Genomic DNA, 9,981 nt, shown 5'->3' with positions numbered 1-9,981 from the left:
TAAATTAAACAATTATTTTAAATAGTTAATTAAATTGTTGATTAACTCCTCTATCTTCTCTCGGGTGGGACCCTTGGGAGGGGCCCTCGGGTGAGGGCCTTAGGCGGGTTTCGTTCTTTCACTAATGAAAAATCGAATACACTTTGGTATTCTGATTTTCATCGAGTGAAACGTTCTTCGAAATGCATTTCCATCTTTCGGAATTCTATTCTTGTCACGCACACTTACACAAATACTTCCTTCTTTTCGTTTTTCTGTTTTTCTCTTCTTTCCTCTTTTCTTTATATCTTTCTCTCATGTTTCTTGACCATTGATTTGTTTCAGGATAGATCATCGAGGGACCAATCATCAAGAAACTAAATTTTTACAGGGAAATTTTTGAATATAAATATCTTTTTGCATATAATTTTGTATATAATATTTGCTCTTATATTTAATTTTTATTATCTTTTTAATTTTTTTGTTATATTTAATATTTATCATTTTAATTTTTCTGTTATATTTAATTTTTATCATTTTAATTTCTGCTCTTACATTTAGGTTTTATTATCTTTTAAATTTTTGCTCTTAGATTTATCTCTTCTTTTATTCCTCCTCTGTTTCAGATTAGGTGATCGAGGGACGGACCATCGTGGGATTTTTACACGGAAGTTAATGGAACCTCTCTGCATATAATTTTTGTTATATGCAGGCAGGGTATGTCTCCTTGCTTCCGTACGCGAATGATAGGGAAAACACTCACGTGCGTGACGGCCGGCACGCGCGTGGGTGTTCGCGAACGCGAGAAAAAGTCCTACCGAGGACTGCGTTTTGATTTTTGAAATCGAAATATAGACACGACCGGTCGTGTCTCGAGATGTCTGAAGCCGACGGTGTGGACAGTGGAGCAATCTGTAAGCGGGGTTTTATACATCTCCAGTTTGCTGAGAAGCCCGAAGCTCCCGAAGCGGAAAGGCATCTCGGATCGTGGATTTTAGAGTAGAGTCCCCGTTAGACCGTGGGTCTCCAAGTGCAGCAACCTCCACGCGGTGGGACCTGGGTCGGAATTACTTGTGTTGTTTCAGAAACCTATGAAATGCAAGTATTGCCGAGCGAATGGCTGCGTTTTCGAAGAGTTCTTTTTCCAAAATATTTTCTTTGTAATTTCAAATTAAACATCGAAGTACGTACATTTTGCATCGGTTCTTACATTTTACGTATATTCGGCAATAAGCGCACGGTCATTTCTTTTCATTAAAACGCATAGATACGTAATAATTGAACAATTATTCTCTCGGGAGGGTCCCATGGGTGGGGCTCATGGGCGTGGGCTTCTGTGCGGGTCTCCTTCTTTCAGTATCAAAAAATCCAACTCGATTTTGGTACTCTGGTTTTGGTTCGGACCATCTTTTCTAATTCCATTTCATCGTTCTCGCAGGTGTTTCATTATAATTTCCGGATATTCTTTCTTTCTATTCTTCTGAGTTTTATCGGACTCACGTGCGCGCATGTTCCGGCTCTCTTTCTCTTCTTCTTTTCCTCTTCTTCGCGGATTTCGATACATCGGCGAGGTTCCGATATACCGTCCAAAGGTCCGTTTCATAATCGATTGCTAGACGCGAATACGGGTAAGATAGGAAGAACATTAACGCCTGTGTCGGCGGGCACAGACGTGGTGTTCTCGGGCGCGAATAAAAGTCCTACGGTAATGGACTTCGTTTGATTGCTAAACCGAATAATGACCGGTCGTGTGTCGGTTCGTGTGCTGCCGAGCGGTATGGATTGCTATCCGTAAGCGTGGACTGACCCTCCTCCAGTTAGCCGCCTGAATTCTCGGTTGGTGCGTGGACGCCGCGAACGCGAAGTTAGAGTAGAGTCACCGTTATTATAACACTCCCGGGAGTGTCGGGCGCGATTAAAAGTCCTACCGGGGACTTCGTTTTATAGAACGTCGATTATTTGATCACGCCGGTCACGCGAATTTTAGAGTAGAGTCTCCGTTAGCTCGTGGGTCCCCAGATGCAGCTACCTCCACGCGGTGGGACCTGGGTCGGTAGTACTTGCGAAATATCGAAATAATATGTCTTCATTATATTTAAAGTCTGTAACTAAATTACACATATAATTATAAAACGCAAGTACTACTGGGCAAATGGCTGCATATTTCAATGTTTTTCCAAAATCTCTTTTTAGTTTCAACTGGACGTTAAACTAATAGCATTTTAAGTTCTTAGTTCTATTTTTACAAATGAATAAATCGAATATATCAAAATTCTTAAAGAATATTTTAAGAAAACGCACAGAAAACGTTTCTGACGGATTTATATTCACTGTCATTTTTATTATATACTTATTCACCTTTATTAATTATATAGCTCCTTTAATTATATTAATTATATACTTTCATTAATTATACAATTTTATTAAATATATGCTTTTATTAATGATACTAATTATAGACTTTTATTTATTATATTAATTACTTTTATTAACTTTTATTAACCTTTTTTAATTTGTTAATTTTTATTTATTAACTTTTATTAATTATTAATCTCGGGTGGGACCCTTGGGAGGGGCCCTCGGGTGTGGGCCTTAGGCGGGTTTCTTTCTCTCACTAGGGAAAAATCGGACTTAATTATGATATTCTGATTTTCGTCGACTGAACCGATCTTCGAAAGACACACTCATCGTTCGGAATTCTATTTTTCTCAAGCATACATACGCAAATTTTTCTTTATTTTTTCCTTTTTCTATTTGTCTTTTGTTTTCCTATCTTTTTTATATCTATTTCTCATTCTATTTCATACTTTTTCTGTTTCAGGTTAGATCATCGAGGGACCGATCATCGAGGGACCGATCATCGTGAAATTAAATTTTTACAGGGAAGCTTTTGCATACAATTTTACATATAATTTTTGTTCTTATATTTAATTTCTATTATACTTTTAATTTTTACTTTTGTATTTAACTTTTATTAACTTTTTAATTTTTGCTCTTATATTCAATTTTCATTAACTGTTTAGCTTTTGCTGCTATAATTAATTTTTACTGTCTTTTTAATTTTTATTCTTACATTTATCTCTTCTTTTATTTTTCTTCTGTTTCAGATTAGGTGATCGAGGGACGGATCATCGTGGGATTTTTACACGGAAGTTAATGGAACCTCTCTGCATATAATTCTTGTTATATGTAGGGAGGGTATGTCTCCTTGCTTCCGTACGCGAATGATAGGGAAAACACTCACGTGCGTGACGGCCGGCACGCGCGTGGGTGTTCGCGAACGCGAGAAAAAGTCCTACCGAGGACTGCGTTTTGATTTTTGAAATCGAAATATAGACACGACCGGTCGTGTCTCGAGATGTCCGAAGCCGACGGTGTGGACAGTGGAGCAATCTGTAAGCGGGGTTTTATACATCTCCAGTTTGCTGAGAAGCCCGAAGCTCCCGAAGCGGAAAGGCATCTCGGATCGTGGATTTTAGAGTCCCCGTTAGACCGTGGGTCTCCAAGTGCAGCTACCTCCACGCGGTGGGACCTGGGTCGGTAGTACTTGCGAAACATCGAAATCTACGTCTAAATTATATCTAAAATCTATAACTAAATTTTATATGTAATTACATAACGCAAGTACTACCGGGCGAATGGCTGCAAATTTCAAAACACATCCAGATCCTAAATTAATTTTGTCGAAAATCCCACAGGAAACTTCTCTCGTACTTATGGTCGCTATCTTATTTTAATTTGTCTCTATCGGGTGGGACCCTTGGGAGGGGCCCTCGGGTGTGGGCCTTAGGCGGGTTTCTTTCTCTCACTAGGGAAAAATGGGACTCAATTATGATATTCTGATTTTCGTTGACTGAACCGATCTTCGAAAGACACGCTCATCGTTCGGAATTCTATTTTTCTCAAGCATACATACGCAAATTTTTCTTTATTTTTTCCTTTTTCTATTTGTCTTTTGTTTTCCTATCTTTTTTATATCTATTTCTCATTCTATTTCATACTTTTTCTGTTTCAGGTTAGATCATCGAGGGACCGATCATCGAGGGACCGATCATCGTGAAATTAAATTTTTACAGGGAAGCTTTTGCATACAATTTTACATATAATTTTTGTTCTTATATTTAATTTCTATTATACTTTTAATTTTTACTTTTGTATTTAACTTTTATTAACTTTTTAACTTTTGCTCTTATATTCAATTTTCATTAACTGTTTAGCTTTTGCTGCTATAATTAATTTTTACTGTCTTTTTAATTTTTATTCTTACATTTATCTCTTCTTTTATTTTTCTTCTGTTTCAGATTAGGTGATCGAGGGACGGATCATCGTGGGATTTTTACACGGAAGTTAATGGAACCTCTCTGCATATAATTCTTGTTATATGTAGAGAGGGTATGTCTCCTTGCTTCCGTACGCGAATGATAGGGAAAACACTCACGTGCGTGACGGCCGGCACGCGCGTGGGTGTTCGCGAACGCGAGAAAAAGTCCTACCGAGGACTGCGTTTTGATTTTTGAAATCGAAATATAGACACGACCGGTCGTGTCTCGAGATGTCTGAAGCCGACGGTGTGGACAGTGGAGCAATCTGTAAGCGGGGTTTTATACATCTCCAGTTTGCTGAGAAGCCCGAAGCTCCCGAAGCGGAAAGGCATCTCGGATCGTGGATTTTAGAGTAGAGTCCCCGTTAGACCGTGGGTCTCCAAGTGCAGCAACCTCCACGCGGTGGGACCTGGGTCGGCAGTACTTGTGATGTATCGATATCTTATAGCCTGCAAGTATTTCCGAGCGAATGGCTGCATATTTGAACACTCATCCAAAATCTTTTCTATATAATTCCAAAGTAAATGCCGAAGTGCATACATTTTACATTGATTCTTATATCTTTTGTATATTCGGAAATGAATACACCAGATGAATTATTATAGTTTCTCTCGGGTGGGTCTCATGAGTTGGGCTCATGGGCGTGGGCTTCTGTGCGGGTCTCCTTTCAGTATCGAAAAATCGAGCTCGTTTTTCGTACTCTAGTTTTAGTCAAGCGTACCTACATTCTATGTCCATCTTCTTTTCTCAATTTCATCGTTCTCACACATGCATGTGTTACCTTCTGGTTATCCTTTCTCTTTTCTTCCGAATTCTATCGTTTTCACGTGCGCGCATGTTTCGGCTTTCTTTTCTTTTCTTTTCTTTCTCTTCTGCTTCTCCTCTTCTTCATGGATTTCAATATATCGGTGAGAGTCCGATATATCGTCCAAAGGTCCGTTTCATAATCGATTGCTAGACGCGAATACGGGTAAGATAGGAAGAACATTAACGCCTGTGTCGGCGGGCACAGAAGTGGTGTTCTCGGGCGCGAATAAAAGTCCTACGGTAATGGACTTCGTTTGATTGCTAAACCGAATAATGACCGGTCGTGTGTCGGTTCGTGTGCTGCCGAGCGGTATGGATTGCTATCCGTAAGCGTGGACTGACCCTCCTCCAGTTAGCCGCCTGAATTCTCGGTTGGTGCGTGGACGCCGCGAACGCGAAGTTAGAGTAGAGTCACCGTTATTATAACACTCCCGGGAGTGTCGGGCGCGATTAAAAGTCCTACCGGGGACTTCGTTTTATAGAACGCCGATTATTTGATCACGCCGGTCACGCGAACTTTAGAGTAGAGTCCCCGTTAGCCCGTGGGTCCCCAGATGCAGCTACCTCCACGTGGTGGGACCTGGGTCGGTAGTACTTGCCATATATATTGAAATCTATGTCTGAATTATATCTAAAATCTATAACAAAATTATATATACTAAAATCTATAACTACATTATACATATAATTATAGAATGCAAGTACTACCGGGCGAATGGCTGCGTATTTCAATGTTTTTCCAAAATCTCTCTTCTGTTTAATTATAATCAGACGTCAAATTAATTACATTTTAAATTGTTAGTTATATTTCCACAGATGAATAAATGGAATATATCAAAATTATAAATTAATTTTCTGAAAAGAAAACGCAGAGAAAATTTTTCCGACATACTTATGTTCCCTGTCGTCCCCATTTATTCGAAATTTACTTTTAATAATTAGATACTTTTCTTAATTATTAGAATTATATCCTTTTCTTTATTATATTAATTAGTTTTATTAACTTTTATTTATGACTAGTTTCGGGTGGGACCCTTGGGAGGGGCCCTTGGGTGTGGGCCTTAGGCGGGTTTCTTTCTTTCAGTACAGAAGAATCGAACTGAAATGTGGTACTCTAATTTTCGTCGGGTGCCATGATCTTCGAGATACTTATCCAAGTGTTCCGAGTTCCATCTTTCTCACGCGCACATTTCGTGTATCTTTTCTTCGTTTCTCTTTTTCCTTTCTTCTTCTGGTATCTTCTTTCTTTTACTTTTTTACTGTTTCAGGTTAGATCATTGAAGGACCGATCATCGTGAAATTAATTTTTACAGCGAAATTTTAATCTTGTTTTTTTTTTATTTTATTTAATCATTAATTTATTTTTTAATTATTAATATTATTGTTTAATTGTAATTTGATTTTAAATGTATATTTATATATAAATGGCTTTTTGCATATAATATTGCATATTATTTTTGCATATAATTACCTATTTTTCTGTTTCAAGTTAGGTGATCGTCGGACCTAACATCGCGGGAATTTTACACGGAAGTTAATGGAACCTCTCTGCATATAATTCTTGTTATATGTAGAGAGGGTATGTCTCCTTGCTTCCGTACGCGAATGATAGGGAAAACACTCACGTGCGTGACGGCCGGCACGCGCGTGGGTGTTCGCGAACGCGAGAAAAAGTCCTACCGAGGACTGCGTTTTGATTTTTGAAATCGAAATATAGACACGACCGGTCGTGTCTCGAGATGTCTGAAGCCGACGGTGTGGACAGTGGAGCAATCTGTAAGCGGGGTTTTATACATCTCCAGTTTGCTGAGAAGCCCGAAGCTCCCGAAGCGGAAAGGCATCTCGGATCGTGGATTTTAGAGTAGAGTCCCCGTTAGACCGTGGGTCTCCAAGTGCAGCAACCTCCACGCGGTGGGACCTGGGTCGGTAGTACTTGCGAAACATCGAAATCTATGTCTAAATTATATCTAAAATCTATAACTAAATTATATATGTAATTACATAACGCAAGTACTACCGGGCGGATGGCTGCAAATTTCAAAACACATCCAGATCCTAAATTAATTTTGTCGAAAATCCCACAGGAAACTTCTCTCGTACTTATGGTCGCTATCTTATTTTAGTTTGTCTCTATCGGGTGGGACCCTTGGGAGGGGCCCTCGGGTGTGGGCCTTAGGCGGGTTTCTTTCTCTCACTAGGAAAAAATCGGACTTAATTATGATATTCTGATTTTCGTCGACTGAACCGATCTTCGAAAGACACACTCATCGTTCGGAATTCTATTTTTCTCAAGCATACATACGCAAATTTTTCTTTATTTTTTCCTTTTTCTATTTGTCTTTTGTTTTCCTATCTTTTTTATATCTATTTCTCATTCTATTTCATACTTTTTCTGTTTCAGGTTAGATCATCGAGGGACCGATCATCGAGGGACCGATCATCGTGAAATTAAATTTTTACAGGGAAGCTTTTGCATACAATTTTACATATAATTTTTGTTCTTATATTTAATTTCTATTATACTTTTAATTTTTACTTTTGTATTTAACTTTTATTAACTTTTTAATTTTTGCTCTTATATTCAATTTTCATTAACTGTTTAGCTTTTGCTGCTATAATTAATTTTTACTGTCTTTTTAATTTTTATTCTTACATTTATCTCTTCTTTTATTTTTCTTCTGTTTCAGATTAGGTGATCGAGGGGCGGATCATCGTGGGATTTTTACACGGAAGTTAATGGAACCTCTCTGCATATAATTCTTGTTATATGTAGGGAGGGTATGTCTCCTTGCTTCCGTACGCGAATGATAGGGAAAACACTCACGTGCGTGACGGCCGGCACGCGCGTGGGTGTTCGCGAACGCGAGAAAAAGTCCTAACGAGGACTGCGTTTTGATTTTTGAAATCGAAATATAGACACGACCGGTCGTGTCTCGAGATGTCTGAAGCCGACGGTGTGGACAGTGGAGCAATCTGTAAGCGGGGTTTTATACATCTCCAGTTTGCTGAGAAGCCCGAAGCTCCCGAAGCGGAAAGGCATCTCGGATCGTGGATTTTAGAGTAGAGTCCCCGTTAGCCCGCGTATTTCCACGTGCCGCAAGCGTTTCATCGCCCAAGGACCATCGAGGGACTTAGATTTTTATACGGGTGTTTAAAGAATCTTTTTACCTCTGGCGTAGAAGGATTTCTTTTCTCCCGTTCGGGCAAGATAGAAGGACACTCGCTTATGTCGGCTGGCAAAGGCGTTGGTGTTCTCGGGCGCGATTAAGTCCTAAATTGGCTCTAACGTATTCGACATATTCGCGTGAGTGTTTCCGGAATGCTCGCGTAAGTATCGTGACTGCGGTAGATTCAATTTTGGATTCCGGCGTTTGTCGCGAAAGCACAACCGGTCGTGCTCAAGTGGTGATCGAAGCTTCCGATGTTGGATAGTTGAGCTATGCGTAAGTCGGTTCCCAAATGCGGAGACGCATGGGGCTGCAATTTTAGCGTTTGGAGGCTTGAATTCGTCGGGAGTGGAGGTCGCCCCGTTGCTTTGCTTTCTTGATAGTAGTGTAGTAGTAAAAAGTAGAGTCACCGTTAGTCCGCGGGTCTCCAGAAGCAGCAACCTCCACGCGGTGGGACCTGGGTCGGAAGTACTTGCGTTTCGTCAAAATCTTGTGGTGTGCAAGTATTGCCGAGCGAATGGCTGCGTTCTTTAAGGCTTTTCTAAAATTTCCTCTATGTAATTCGAAACTGAACATCGAAGGACGTACATTTTACATTCTTTCTTACACTTTTATATTCAGCAATAAGTTTACAGTCATTTCTATTCATTGAAACGCATAGCTCTATGTTAATGCATGTGCATAGTCTAATGTAATAATTAATCGAGATTGATTATTATGGTTTCTCTCGGGTGGGTCCCATGGGTGGGGCTAATGGGCGTGGGCTTCTGTGCGGGTCTCCTTTCAGTACCGAAAAGTCGAGCTTGAGTTTCGTACTCTGATTTTGATCGGATCCATCATTTCTTTTCTTTTCTTTTCTTTTCTCTTCTCTTCTCTTCTCTTCCTTTCAATTCCATCTTTTTCACATACGTGTTTCATTCCATCTTACAGGTATTCTTTTCTCTCTTTTCTTCCAAGTCCTATCGTTTTAACATGCGCGCACGTTCCGGCTTCCTTTTCTTCTCCTTCTCTTCTTCTTCTCCTCTTCTTCACAGTTTTCGATATATCGGCATAAGTCCGATGTATCGTCGAATGGTTCGGTTCATAATCCATCGTTAGGCGCGAATACGGGTAGGATAAAAAGAACATTTGCGCGTGTGTCGGCGGGCACAGGCGTGGTGTTCTCGGGCGCGATTAAAAGTCCTACGATAATGGACTTCGTTTGATTGCTAAAACCGAATAAATGACCGGTCGTGATACGGTCATCGGATGACTGTAGAGTGAGACGGTCTATGTGCTACTGAGGAGGATGGTTTATGTCTATTTGTAAGGATGTTCAGTCCGTTGACTGACCCACCTTATATCTATAGTCACCTGAGTCCATGGTGAGGTGTATGCAACCCCGCGGGACCGCGAATTAGAGTAGAATCACCGTTATTTTAACACTCACGTGGGTGTTCGGGCGCGATTAAAGGTTCTACCGTGGACCTCGTTTTATTGTTCGAAATGCGAAAGGCACGGACGGTCGTGCTTAAAGGCGGGATGTGGGCATCCGAGGCTGACGGCCTCAACGTCATCCCTAGTAGGATACCGTTGCGGACTCGATGTCTCTGTTCGCTCATGTTACCTCGCGAACACCGGGAACGCGTATTTTAGAGTAGAGTTACCGTTGTACTAACACCACGTGAGTGTTCGGGCGCGAATTAAGTGTCCTACCGTGGACTTAG

This window comes from Vespula vulgaris, chromosome 10 (genome assembly GCF_905475345.1).
Source record: "Vespula vulgaris chromosome 10, iyVesVulg1.1, whole genome shotgun sequence".
Classification (NCBI taxonomy): domain Eukaryota; kingdom Metazoa; phylum Arthropoda; class Insecta; order Hymenoptera; family Vespidae; genus Vespula; species Vespula vulgaris.
Note: the sequence above shows the minus strand (reverse complement) of the source record.